This window comes from Excalfactoria chinensis, chromosome 4 (genome assembly GCF_039878825.1).
Source record: "Excalfactoria chinensis isolate bCotChi1 chromosome 4, bCotChi1.hap2, whole genome shotgun sequence".
Taxonomy (NCBI): domain Eukaryota; kingdom Metazoa; phylum Chordata; class Aves; order Galliformes; family Phasianidae; genus Excalfactoria; species Excalfactoria chinensis.
In genome coordinates, this window is record NC_092828.1 from 38,312,668 (window position 1) to 38,327,788 (window position 15,121).

Here is a 15,121-nt window from a genome sequence, read left to right on the forward strand (position 1 = left end):
AAATACAGGGATAAAGGGATACAAAAAGTTCCAACCTCCTGTTAACAGGGCTGATTTCAAAAGGCACCTTAATACTTCTTGAAGACAAACACTACCATTGATTTCACTGTGTTGTCATAAGACATTCTTTGGACCAACAGGAGATACTAGGAAGCTGTACATTTTCACTTGTATTTTGTTATATTAGAGGTTTAAATTACTTCATTATTTTAGAGGAAACAGGATTCAAACAACTAAGGTAGCTTTCTCATCACAGTCTTTCTTACAAAGATATATTAAGAATCTCATGACCTTATAATCAGATGTGTTCAGATGCTCAGCTTGCCTCCCTTGAGAGTAATATGCACAGCTTTCGTAATTTGACCATTTATATAGAAAGAAAACATATGTAGCCAATTGATATTATGAAATACTCTAATCCAATATGAAGCATTTAAATTCCTCTATCTTCCTCACATCTGGAGCCTGAGGAGGTGTACAGTTATACAATTACACAGTTATACAGTCAGTAGGTAAACAGAGGTTAAACAGATGTTTCACACAAATGACTATCGTGATAGAAAGATAATCAGTGATAAACGGAAAATGCTCACCAATGCTGAAGGTTCACAGTAAACTCAACACAGGAACGATCTCCAGAGAAAGAGAACCTGCCTTAGTGGTAGCCAGCCCTTAAATGAGATCTGGGAGAGGCGGAGCCAAGCTCCATCCCTTCTGGGAGCACAGCTGAATTACCTTCACCTGTGCTCCCACAGCTGGCTCATTGCTTGCTTCAGGTGGTTAATCAGAAGTTCAGGTTGCGATCAACAGTTTCCCATACAGGAGGGGACAGGGGAAATCTCCTGCAGAAGACTTCCTTCACCCCAGATGCACTGACCTCTGAGACACTGACTAAAAATTCAAAAGCCATTAACACACCTAAAAGAAGAATATCCCAGTTTGCTGTCTTAATATTATTAAAAGAAAAGAAAAAAAGACAAAAAAACAAAAACTGAAATGTAATATCTTATTCCCACAAAATAACACTGGTTTTCCATCGGGAGTGGGGGAGTCTTATATGTGATCCACTCTAAGCCATTTTTTATTATTATTGTTATTTTTAGTTTGGCAGCTGAACCTGAAAATCAATTATTTGTACAGCCTTGGATGACAGTTGAAAAAGCAGTTTCTAATCTTGTGTCAGTAAAGGCTGTTGCCATGAGCAGCAAGATCCTTTGATTGACACGTAAACCAGAGGCTTTCAGAATAATTTGACAGCTATTTTTCATTATTATTTTTGTTGGGTTTCTTTCCTTTTTGTTTTTTAAACAGGGAAGTCTCTTATTATCATTTACACACAGCAGTTCTTCTCAGAAGTATATTAGATGAAAATCCACTTGTTTAATTAAGCTTTAGGCTGTAAGCCTTCTGTTCTTTCACTTTAACACGCTTAGACATGGAAGCATGCTCTCTGTTGGTTTTACCTTGTGTATCATCAGGTTGCTGACTTCTGAACCAGATTACTAGATAGAAGGCTTTGTAGCAAGGCCCTGTTAACCCTAGTGAAGGGAGAGAAATCCCAGGCAGCCTGCTTCTCAGTAACACAGATGGCAACACCATCCTCCTCATAAGTGAAAGAGAGAAAGGCGCTGTGCTTTTACACATGGGAGTGCAAACAACACCAGTTATGCAAACGTACAGCGAAAACCAATCATGACCCCAAGAAGAAGTTGACAAGATAGACAAGTGTAGGGCTAGATACACTTGCCTACAGTTATCCAGCACACCAGTGAGCTCCAAGTAGTGTCAACACAGCACTCACTGTCTCACGCCACACTTTGGGAGAATACTCTCTGTGACTCTACAGGAAGATGAGAGAGCTAAAGACTAAAGATCAGTTAGTGCTATCAAAGAAAGCAAACAGGGGCAAGAATACTGATGTGGGGGGCCTGTTTTGTGCTTTTTATTTAACTTTTTTATTTTTCTAAGGTTACAGTTCTTCAAAAGAGTCAGGAATCTGCCAGGACAAGAGAGGACTTTCCTCACTGGCACTGCCCAGTATTATCATGATGCTGATGCAGTCACATCGCTCTTTCTTAAGCCCCTTCTTCCATCCACTGTGCACAAACAGCTGCATATGACTGGAAGCAGGAGCATGCAAAACTGTTCTCCATTCAAGGCCAAATTCTCAAGAGTTTGACTGATATTCGAATCAGCTTTACTGACAAAAGGCAACAAGGCCCATAAATTCTGTGCAGCTTGGAGAAAACACTCAGTCCTGAGAGAAATAAGGCAAAACAACGGAAAATCTTTCCCATCCCTTCATAATCTAAGCCTTCTTTCCTTTTGGCAGTTTTTCTTTCTGAATCCAGACTCTTTGCGTTCTTTTTACCAACTCAGACATAAAACAAACGCAACTATTATGAGTGCATTTTCATTCAGTACACTGCACATTATAAGTGTTCTTCCTTCACCCTCAATAAATCTCACTTAGGGTGAGAAGACATGTTAGGAATTTTCATTGAAATTTAAGCTATAACAAAACAAAATTATACTCAACAAATCATAATGGACAAGATAGTCAAACAGAGATAAGAGCACACAGCAGACCAGTCAACATCGATTAGCTTTGCCAAATATATTTGCAGTAGACGGCAAAACAGAGCGCAAAAATAAGTTGTCTTAGATGAAGCATTTTACAGTTTTTCATCATCTTAAAAATAGGCAATGTAGGAGCAATATGTTAGCAAGCCACACATGCTTGTATCTGAGCATACAAAGTATATATTTAGTGTGCTGGAGACACACAATTGGAGACAAAGGCTCTGATATTCCTTAAACACATAGTCAGGTACACAGATTGCAGAAATGTAAACCATCACATCTGCAGCACCAGAGCACTGGGAATTTCAATCCCAGTCTGTAAGAAGTGACCTAACAGCGTCCATAAATCCAACAGACAAAGGTTGCTGCAGGAGCTTGTTGCAAAGCAATTACCTACCTACCCTTTAAAAGATGAAGCTTTGGAAAACAGTAAGATCCTCACTTGCAATGATCTCCTTGATTCTCCCCTACCTTGCCCTCACTTCTTAGTATTCAAACTGTAGTTTTGCACCAGCATGACCAATGAAGCATTAGAGAACTCTGCTTGCAGGATATGAAATTGACCACCTCTGCTCTAATGCTTTCTTCAGGCAATTTTCAGAAGCCTGAATCTGAACTGATAAGAAACAGTAAATAAATACTTGGTGGCAATTAAGTGAGGAAAAATAAAATAAAATAATAATAATAATAATTAAAAAAAAACAAAACCAAAGCACCAAACATTTATTCCTTTCAATAACTTCCTAAGTGTTTATATGCTATTAAAAAAGCCAAGAAAGGTAATCAATGGTTACAAAAAAGCTTCTATGCCAGGAACACATAGTCAGAATAGGAGACCAGTCCAGCAAAGGGGATAGGAGTGCAAAGGGGAACAATAAGAAGTTCAGAGAATGCAATCAAAGATAAATACAGAGCCAAAGTTTGCTCACAGTCTCTTCCAATAAAGACTCTAGGGGAACATCAGGGGAAACCCAGAGGTGCCCAATGAAAAACAAATAAAGAGCATAGCACAGTCATGGAACTCCCTATCACCTTCTGTTTGCACATCAAGCAGAAGCTGCTGCCCACAGTCAGAGACTCAGTGTTGGGCTACATGAGTCTCAAATAGTCACACAGAAAAAAGCACAGCAAGTACAAAGTCTAACAAGTCATCCACCACACCTCCCAAAATTCTGCTAGCAGGAGCTTTAGGAAACCTGCAAAGGCCATCAAACCAACTGGTATCTGAAGCTGGTTTTTACATTACAGAATTTGGCCAGATGATCAACAGCAAAAAAGTCATATCCTATGCTGGCAGGTAGAAACTGAAATGACTTCACCTCCATATCATACAGAACAGATCTGATAATTAGTAATAATCAGTTTGAGCATAAAGATCATCTATACCTAACTTGGAAACATGCAAATGCCTTACCACCTAGTGCACATGTAAGCATGTTTCTACATGTGCACATCACAGCAGAAGCATATTAGAATGACTGGCCATATCACACTCCAGCTGCCCCTTCCGCTTCGGTCAGAAAAGACATTTCCTTAAGTATTTCTGTTGCTTAAGGTTTTCCTCCAACTAAGTCTTCGTTCGTGACAAACTCATACTTTTCATGCTGTATCTTTCCCCTTAGGCACAGACTAGATTTTTAGGCTTCATTTTCTCCCCTTGTTTCTAATCCCACTCATTCCTCTCTGCATTGTATTTGTTCTCTAAATGGCATTCTCAGTCCTTTGGAACGGAACAGTCTGCGAAACAATCATGTTTTGTTTACTTTCTCTCATGGGTCATTAATGAAAGCTGAGGAACACCTCACCCCTCTGCAACCTCTATTTCTCCTCCCTTCATCAGACATAATAAATACATTGCTTTTTATTATTTATGCTCTTTCTGACAATCTCCGATCCACCTGACCCCAGTTCAAATTTATCTGAATTCATTTTTCTAGTAGCATTAAGGAAGATATCAAAATAAGTGCTTCAGTCATATCCATGTATGTGACAGCATAGCTGGCACCACTGCTCAACCGATAAAAGAGAGATGATCAGAACTATTTCAACAACCTTTTCCTCACCTACTGGCATTTTCTTTTAAAACAAAACAAGCAAGGCACGTGCATATTAAAGATTATGCCCACCATGCTTTCCCTTTTTACAATTTTGTTATAAATAGTTTTTTGGTGTTTTGTTTTGGTGGAGTGTACTTTCTGTTCTTTGTATTTATTTCTGGCACCTTTTCACTGGATAGGACAGATTAGATTAACAGGTTCATAAGGAGGAAGACAGGTATTAATACATTTGAGCATATCAGTAGTGCAGATAGCCTGCCTTTATTCATTGGGTACTAGTAATGCATTCTTAAATGCTTTGCACCTCCCTATAAAAATCCAGGCAATATCCTGGCAACTCCTAGGCTGATAAGCTTGTCGTTGATTTAAATGTAGAAGAAACCGGTATGAAAAACTCAGTGAGATAAAGATACAGTCATACGGGTGATATTTTTCTGCAGCCAGTAAGGACTTGAAATTATTTGATTTAGACCCATATGACAATAGAGAAAAATAGATACTTTTGCAACTTGATGTAAGTTGCTAAGCACTTCAGCAGAAGAGCACAGAAAAATTTTAAGTGGGAAATGTTTAACAGTATCATTTCCCTTCAGGACATTATTAAGTCCCTGCAAGTAGGCTTCACACAGTACTGAAATTGGAAGATTCATTAATAATAATGACAACAAGTCTGTTCCACAGACAAACTTGATCCTGGTACGAGATGATTTATTTGAATGGTAGGGATTTTTAAACAAATCAAATACACAACCAAGTATCTTGAATATAAAGCTGTGTTTGTAATACGGGAAGAACACAAAATCTGGAAATACAGTGCCACTGAGTGAAGGACCATAAAACAGAAAAAGGACCACAAATTCCCTCACTTAAGGCTGAGGATCCATCTGACCCTCCTCAGGTCTTCAAGAAGGAGAATGTGAGACAGAATCAAGAAAGCAGTCAGAGTTTTACCTTAGCTCAAAACAGAAAACACAGAGAGGATAAAGAGTTCTGTAACAAACATACAACTACAGGCTCCACAAAAAGAAAGTGGACATTTTTTTAATCCATCTTCAGTAAAATTAGATTTAAAAAGGAAATTACTCCGTTACTCGTAAGCCTGAAACTAAGACGTGGTATTATTTTAGTTTCTATTAATTCATTTTATTTAAGTCCCAGTCTATCCCTGCTGGCAGCCTTGCAAAACAGAACTGTCACCATAGCAATCTATAATGACATTTAAAACAGAGGTCTCTGCTAAGTTGGCATTCCAGAGAAAGCTACAGTGTGGGCATTGAAGGCTCTCCAAGTTAGATGCTGGAAGGAATCTACTATAGAAGAGAAAGTCCTGTATGTCATTACTGAAGCTAAGTCATCAAGATAAATGGTCAAAAAATTATGAAGATGATCTCACTTTTTATTGTACTCAGTTGTAGCTGAGGCAACCCAACCCTGAAAAGCTTAGCCGGGTGTCAAACATGAGAATATTAAGCCCCTAAAGGCTTCTCTGAGTCAGTCCATTCTATGATAAAAACCAGAAAATAAAAATTGTTTAGAATCTTTCCAAAGTTCTCAAAAGCATAGTTTTCCCTTTTGCCACAAATGAAAGCAGTGAAACACATCATCTTCCTTCCACAAACCTCTTACATGCTAAGCCCTTGCTTCAGTTTCAAAGCCTTGTTTCCTCTGGCTGTTCCTTGCTGCTGCCATGTGTGGGCCAAGTTCCTTAAGTACTCTTTCCTAAAGGTGCCAAGGAAGGCATGTGATAAAAGCTGACTCCCTCAAAGGGGGGAAAAGTGGCTGGAAAAAAAATAATAATAATAATAATTACTGGCCTTCTAGATTTACTTCAGCAACTGATTTTCACATATCAAATTATATATGTGTTGTTTTATCTCTTTTAGGCTGCACTCTTGAATGAAGAACACTAGCTATGGATAACCAAGCTAATATAATCCCATGCCAAAGCTTCTCACATAGCACTGTGCATACTGGGTAGAGCTATGCATGCATTTTGAACATGACCACTTGAGAAAAAAATCAGTTTGCAGAAAAGGTTTGTAAACTGAAAACCACTTGATGTTTGCTTATATTGCAGGCTATACCAGACATCTCTTGGATCAGCTTCCCCTCTAAGGAGGGAATATTCTAACAATCTTCACAAACATGACAACTACAGAAAAGACTGTTCAGTTATCTCGACTACATTTCAACACCAAATGTTCACTTAGAGTGTTTTATTTTCACCACTGTTACATTACACATTAATGCCTGATACTGAAAAATATGATGAGCAAACTACGCCATGCTGCCAGTTTTTATTTTGCATTCCCATCTTTGAACACAGTTTTTGAACTTTTATCTCCTTACCTCAGCTGAAGATAAATTTGTTAACTGGGAAATGCAAATTCAAATCCTAACTTTACTTGAATTATGGAAAAAACACGACTGTGCTTTTCTTAAGCATTCTCAGTCATACAAACATGAACTATAAGACTGATTTCCTGGCTCAGCTAAAGGCTCCACGCAACACTGAACACTGACTATACACTGTGGTAAGGAATAAGTGGCTTTAGCAATCAAGACCCTTTAGGAAAAGGTGCAGTGAAGTTTTGAAAAATTTTTGCTCAAAGATGGGAAATCAGGTAGATTTGTAAAGCTCGGAGCCTGCCCTTTATTTATTAGGTGTACCTCAGAACACGCAGCAGTCTTCTTTAATATTTTAAGTATTTCAGAAATGTTGTCCTACAAAAGATGCTAATGTATGTTTGCATAAGATACCCCTACAGCGAAAGAACTGGTGTAAGTGATATAGAAAGGTCAGTCAGTTGCCTTAAAAGAAGCTTTCAGAGATCAAGAAGGAAAACATTCACTGTAGGAAAGAATGAGCTCAACTAGAGCTTTCAGATAATACTTCTCAGAAATCACAAAAGGAATATAGCCTTTTCAAACCCAGCTGAAAACTGGTCACTCTTCACATTCAGCACTGAAATACTGTATAATCACAATTACCTTGACTTTGGACATCTCAATCTAAACAAGAGCCCTAGACCACCACCCTGAGTACAAGCAGGATGCCAGTGGGGTGCAACATGCCAAAACTGAATGCAAACCAGAACTGCTTTCTTTAGAGCATCAAAAAACGCTGGCAACTCATTTTTTGTTATCTCCTGTTCAATCTCACATACTATTTCTCAGAAGAAAACGGGAAGTGATCCCGAGTGAATGAGCAGGCCAGAAAGGCTGCTGCAGCATCTCAGCTGCAAAAGCCAGTCTCTGCAGCTCTGCGCCCCACAGCAGCTACAGTCTTAGGAAAGGCACTAGAGATGCCACCTACTAGCGCAGCAATCAAGGTTGGTGGTAACACTATCTTTTCTTAGCCTATGTACTGCTGGGGATTGGCAAGTTCTCATGACTTTGTGCACTTAACTAAAGCTAAATGGGCCCACCACAGAACAACCCTTCACAAAGCAGACCTGCAGAGTCAGGGCCGAGCTGTGACACTCTGCCTGAGCTCAGCATGGGGCTTACAAAGTCCTGTCAGCCGATGCTGGCAGTAATCAGAGTTAGCTCTGGAGCTAGGAGTCACAGTTAGAGTACCACAGCTCTACTTACAGCTGCAATTTCACCTCTTAGCCTGTCCAAGAGAAATCACGCAGTGCCAGGTGTCAACTACAGGCAGTTCTTAAAATGTCTTTCTTATCAGTTCCCATGGAAAGCGTCCTGTCCCCCACAATGAAGAGAACCGAACAAATATTTCAGCTCCCTGACAGAGAAAAAAACAATCTGAGAGTTGGCTTTGACTGTAAAAAGAAGAAAACCGTTAAAAAGAAGCAAGTATCACCTTCCATTTTACAGACAAAGGCCAGCGTTTCAGCTATGGGCATCAGAGCAAATTCATAGGACATACTCGACTTTCAGAAAAGGGCATGTATAATTATAACGTATGGGAGATATAACCACCCTCTTAAAGGAAGTTAAAACACTATCTTGAATGGCACTCCTCAGACATGCATAAACATATAGATAAAACATGCAAACAGGCAGTGGAATTAGAAAATATTTTGGGTAAAACTAAATACAACAGAATTTTTTCCCAAAGAGAGACACAGTACAGTGAGGAGTTAAGATTTATCTCACTGTCTAGAGCTTATTTCACTGTAGAAATACTAGAATCATTTACTTCCGTGAAGGCTGTCTCACTCCCTTTTCCAGTGCAGATTGAAGAGGATCACTTTTCCACCGTGCTTCATCTTTCTTTCCTTCTATCTGAACCTCTGCTGTCATCTTCATACAACAAATTGGATTACAGTTTTCCTCCCTCTCTCAGGGATATGGTACTTAATACTTCTTGATTTAGTGAGCACAGCATGGGTCTGTTCCACTCCAGTAGCTGACCCATGCAAACCCATTTAGAAAACAGGTACTGCGCCACTCCAGTGCTTTTATTGAAAAAGTTGTCTCTCTCAATAAAACAGGGATGTAAGCTTGGGCTGTGATGTGGTCCATTCTGCAGTTTGTGAGCTCTGCTCACGGTCTTCAGTAGGCCAGCCAGCTCAAGGCAAGTGAACCACTGTATGCAGGACAGGAAGCTTCTGTAATTACAATCAAATCATCTTTGCAGTAAGAGGAATTGCCAGTAAAGAATCAGAACTGAACTGACTGACATACTCCAACACCTTAGGAGAGAACTCTGTGGTGGAGTTAGCATCCCGCTGAACTGAAATAAGAGGATTTCAGGTAACTTCTTATGAGCACAATGTCTGTCATGCTTCTTCATTAACTAGATTCCAGTCTTCTTCTCCAACTGCACCCACATTAGACATTTTATAAGGAGCTCTTTACTTACTGTACTTAACAGATTATTTTCACTGGAACATTAATTTTTAAAGCTCATAAGTGATATGAAAGATGAGAAAAGAGAAACACATCTGCATTTTCAGAAGGAAACAGTAGTAGACAGACAACTTGAAGGGAAGCACTGCTAACAGCACTGAAGCATCAAGGTTTGCAGTCTGCCCTCCAGCTCCAGAGGAGAACATGAGTCAGTAGTGTCCCACTGTAACACAGGCTTCTGGCGAAGTGCTTTGATAGATGAATTATGTGGGAAGCTGTACAGGACACAAGCACTGTGTTTTTTGAAAAGGTTTAAACCTCCAGTAGTATCCTCCATACCCTTGGCAGAAGCATTTAAGGCAATCATGAAAGAAGGTAACAGCTGCCAAGTTCATACTTCCTTCTGTTTTCTGTGCTGAGGTCATGGTTTTGATTTTTAAATTTTGCTTTACAGACATTCTTCTCTATCTTGGACGCATGACAACTACTTCTTTCTCTGCTCATAGCCATTAGCATTACTACTGCCAGTGGGGCATTGTTGCCCGTAGTATGAAGGAGCCAATTATTTTCAGCTATGAAACAAGTTTGCACTATTGTATGTCCTCTGTCACCTGCCCAAAATTGGAATTCAGTTGCTTTTTAAGACATTCCAGTCTCTCTTTCTGTGCTATCAATCACCACATGAACGCATTTTATTTGGCTGGACTCTTTGTTAGTTCTTGTATGCTCAGAAATCTTAGTTTCACACCTTTCCCATTCACTGATATTGCTTGAAGTGATGCATCACAAGGGCTTTCATAAAAGAGAAGCGTTTCTTTGCTGAAGAGGTTTATTTTAATCGCACAGCAGTGTCATTTATAAATTAAAAAAATACCCACACATTCTAATTTAAACCATTAGCATGGCCTGTGGTTAGATGACATTATATCGCTAATGGATCCACTGTGGAATATGACACCAGTTGTGCTGTCCATCGGGATTTACAGGCATATAATACACATGTTTATTTCAACTCTAAAAGGCTGTACTAATGGCTTCAGCACTTTTGTGTTAAGTAATCGACATTCTCCCCCTTTGGCAGTGAATGCATATGTAATGTAATCCATGTTTTCCCGAGTTAATTGGTCTTTCTTTCCTCAATCAGAGGTACGATGAAATTCCAGACTAGATGTGTGTTAGAGACAAGTTAGATTTGCCTGTAGGCTTTCCCATGATTTCATTGGTTTTCTATCTTTTAGAAGTCTTCTAGGTATTTTCAAAGCGTTTGAACTCTGCAGTTCCTCTTCTTCCTTCCTAGAGCTTCACTTCAGGCCTGCACTCATCAGAACAAAAATGGAAATAACTATGCTAGGATTCTGGTCAAAATATTTCTATGCAGCATTGCATCTAATGTACTAATAGCTTATCTGAAAATCATGGAAATGTTTCCTTCAGTTGCCGGCATTCCCACACACAGCTTCACACCTGCATTAATTAACCAAACAGAATGTTCTTGTCAACAGTCAACTCCTTTAACCCCAAAAAAAGCTTGCACACCAGGGACAAGCTAGAGTAGGTGGTTCTTCAGGTGCTGCATTACATCTTTGGTGACCTTGTGGACAGAACACACTACGGTAACTCTGGTTAGAATTTGAATGAGCATCAACTGATCAGTTGAGTTACGGTCAACAGATCCATACAAAAAAGTCAGATATTTTCTTTCTGGTCATATTTACTACATTACAAGAATGTAAAGCTATTGTTGTTGGATGTGGCTTACAGATGGTTTTGACCCTGTAATGTAGGACCACATGTTCCCATCTCATCTGCCATGCTATCTAAATGAAAAAAATAAAAAAGTACCCAATTCTGAAACAGATCTATGGAGTGTCATGAGCTCCCTCCAACCGGCTGACTGTAACAAACAGGTCTTGTACCAAACCTCTTAACAGGTAGCAACCAGTTAAAGAGGCAGATTTTGGAGAAGGAAAAAATAAAACAAAAATCTCCCTCTTGCCTGTCATTTCTTCCTTTGGATCATGGTCCTGCTTGAATCATGTAACACCGAGCCAATAAAGCACTTTGCTTGTGCTGTTATGTTACCCTTTATAAATACCCAAATCTATATGACCCTGAAATCCACCCATGGATTTGAGCACTGTAGTTGTAGTGAAATCCAAGCGCACCAAATTTAGTCTATTTGGATGGGGAAGTTCTTTACAAACACAAAATTCTATTGCCTGTGTTGAAAACAGGCTAGAAGGTCTAAAGCTTTAAGGGGCTCAAGTTAGCAGAAAACTATGTCACACACCCATCTTCTTATTCCCTTTCCTGCAAGGTTCAGGTTGATCAGCTGCTTTGGTGGAGAACTTGATGATCAGTGTGCACTACTTCATGGGTACGCTAAAATTCAAGGGAAAGGAATTGAAAATTCTGACCTTTAATTGAACAGCTGTTTCATCACAGCTGTTCTCTGGACCTAATTTCCACCGTGTTTCTGTACCAAATCATGAACATAGCTAAATAGAGAGAGAAAAATTATAACTTCAGCTGAGCAATATTAGACACTCCACTGAAGGAAAACAATCCCTTATTCTGCCAAAGGATCTTAAGATAATATACCAAAGCATAATCCTACAAACATATGGAACAAGAAATATTTCATAAGGATCTGGAAAAAATGAAAGAAAAAATAAATAAATCAGCTCTCTCCAGCTTACACACATGCCACATGCTGGGACTTAAAAAAGACAAAAAATCTAGAGGAGCACTTCCCAACATCACACAGATATTCCATTAACAACCAAAACAAGAAAAACATTTTTTTAATCTCCTCTTTGTGGAGCAGAATCTTTCAGGAAAGGGCTCAGCATCACATTAAAGTGCACACTGCTGAGTGTTTAAGATTTGCATATTCCTAGATCCATTGCAGTAGCGTGTATGCCTACAAGGCAGCTAGTGTCTGAAAGTCACCAAGTGACTATTAAATTTCACAAAGGAGGTAAGACTGTAATGCTATACTACTATTAATTAGATTTCAACTCAGATAACGATTACCAGGGATTTGTCAGATTTGTAAAATTCTAACTAGTATAATTTCAGTGTTATCGAGGGACCAGAGATAGATGTCTCATTTCACATTCAAGTTAACTAAACATAATTTATAAAAAGGTAAATCCTCAGTAAAAAGTGAAATCATTTCAATCAAAACCACACAGTCTGATCAAATACATGGGGAGGCTGCTTTTTCTACCTTGCATTTAACAAGAGGGTTCTAATTTGCATAGCTTTTTAGCAGGAGATGATGTGTTCAATTTAAAGTTCTCACATTTTATTTTTTCTCTTAAGAATAAAAACACTGCCACCTGCTTTGAAAATGTCCAGCTGGCCAGTCTGTGTGGACAGCATCATTATTAAATTGTCTTTTGCCTCTTGTTGGCAGCGGACCTAACCCTCTACAGCACATGTTATTCCCTCAAAGGAGCTCAGCAACCAGAGCACCCATGCTGGACAGACAAGTGTAAAATTGCAACACTTCACAGGCTTAAGTTACAGCCATTCATTAGTTAGCCCAACTGCTGTAAGCAATATTCCCAGTCCTCTCTGGATCAGGTACATACTGACAAAGTGATGCTATGAAAATGCAACACCTACAATCCATAGACTTAAACAAAAAAGCTGTCCTGTGTCCAAAGTTGTCCAGTACTATATGAGAGCAACTAAACAAGAATATATATGATTCTAAACTTGTACCTCAGTTAAGATCTATGAATGTATATGTGCTTTTCAAGATTGAGTGGCAACAGTGATGCAAGACAAAAAACAACCACTAACTTGATAACACAAGTATCATAATGATATAGCTAATGGAAACCTGACACCTTTTATTTTCTTAATTGTTAGCATAAAAGACAAAGAAAAAACAAACAAACAAACACAACTTGCTCTTACATATCTCCACAATAACCCCCACACCATGCAATTCATGATCTTAGCCATACATATATGCAGCTATTCTAAGGCATGTCTTTTAAGCCCACAAGTGCATGTAGCTTTCCTAAGACATTTCAGTTGATATTTACAAGAAAAAAGCAAGTTTGTGGGATTTTCTCATTTTTAATATTGCTACTATTATTATTTTAGTTTTGAAACCAGGACAAATAACCAGCATTAGATAAGCCCGTAGCTTTAATCAAAGCCATTCAAGAAAGAGATGAAAGATTCTAATTCTGAGAAACATGCATCAGCAGCTGGAAAAGCATGTGGAAAAAAAAACTGCAGACTATATTCATAATCAGGATGAAGGAGAAAAAGAAAAGTCTGTTGAGGGTTACTTTGTTGCATATTCATGCACTAATAAATTGCTGTAATTGGCTAAAAGAATCAAGAGGCAACCAAGAATGAATATGTTGTGCTGAGTATGCACACCTTAAGAACAACAGTAATGTTTCAAAAATCTATTCTGGCAGAAATCCCCACCAACCCAAACACTCCTCTTCTCCACTCTGCATACTCTGACAGGGTCACCCTGACAGGACTGAGGAACTGTGTATGAAGGATAAAATTACTTTGCGACACAGTTGTTTGTTAAAATGTCCAGGATGACTTTCCTATTTACCTCTTTCTTTACTCTTATGTATAGCTATACTTAAAAAAAACACCCAAATAAAACATAACTGAAACCTCATGTTCATTTTCTCTTGAAGGTAAATATATGCATGCTGCTGTGGAAACAGATAAGGTACGTCTGAGTAACACAGGTATCATAAAAAGCCCAAGGCAGTGGTTCATTGTTGCGCAAAGTCCTACCAAAGGATAGGGCCATGGACAACCTCAAAACTTTAGAAACCAAGTACTATATGGACCTTAGTCTACAATTTTTCTTAAAGAGATTGCCAGAAAAAGTCAACAGTCTCTGCAAATGCATAAAAAGTAAGGTGAAGATCATGGAGATGGCAAGCATGTGAGGTGCTCCTGCCTTTAAGTGTCCAGATGCCTTCGTGATATAAGAGCTAAGTATCTGGCAAATTTAGATTCCCTTAATGGTTTTAGCTTGAATTCTAGCCCTTACCCTTCCACGCTGCTAGTCAGGAACATCCACTTAAGGGAATAATAACCTTGCTATCTGAGCACACTGCACATCTGCATATTACTTTAGAGAATATCATAGTATCATATCATAGTATCATAGTATTGTGCAAGTTGGAAGGGACCTTAGAGATCATCGAGACCAACTCCCGGGATTCGAGCCCTCTGTGTAGCAGAGCGGCACTTCTACCCCCTGCTCCACAGGAGGGGATTCGAACCCGGGCCCCCTGGTGTTGCAAACGGGAATTCTACCGCTGCGCCACCGGAGGCACACAATAGAATAGTATCTCTTCTTGACTTGATAGAAATTGGCACTAGTTTTCTTAGCATGATCAGATTATCATTCTCAATTTACTCTTCTTAGCCTGATCAGATTATAGTTCTCATTTTACCTTTCTACTTCATAGGCAAACAATACTTACAATGAGAACAGCAATCCTGAGTTAAGACTAGACCATGCAGAACATGAAGGGAAGAGACAAGAAACAAGAGAGAAATCTGACCCTTTACTCAGGTCCTAGTCCAGAGGGTTTCCCTTCCTCCGTTTAATTATAGACTTCATTAACAAGCCATGTGCATCTTTGAGCACTTATTGACGG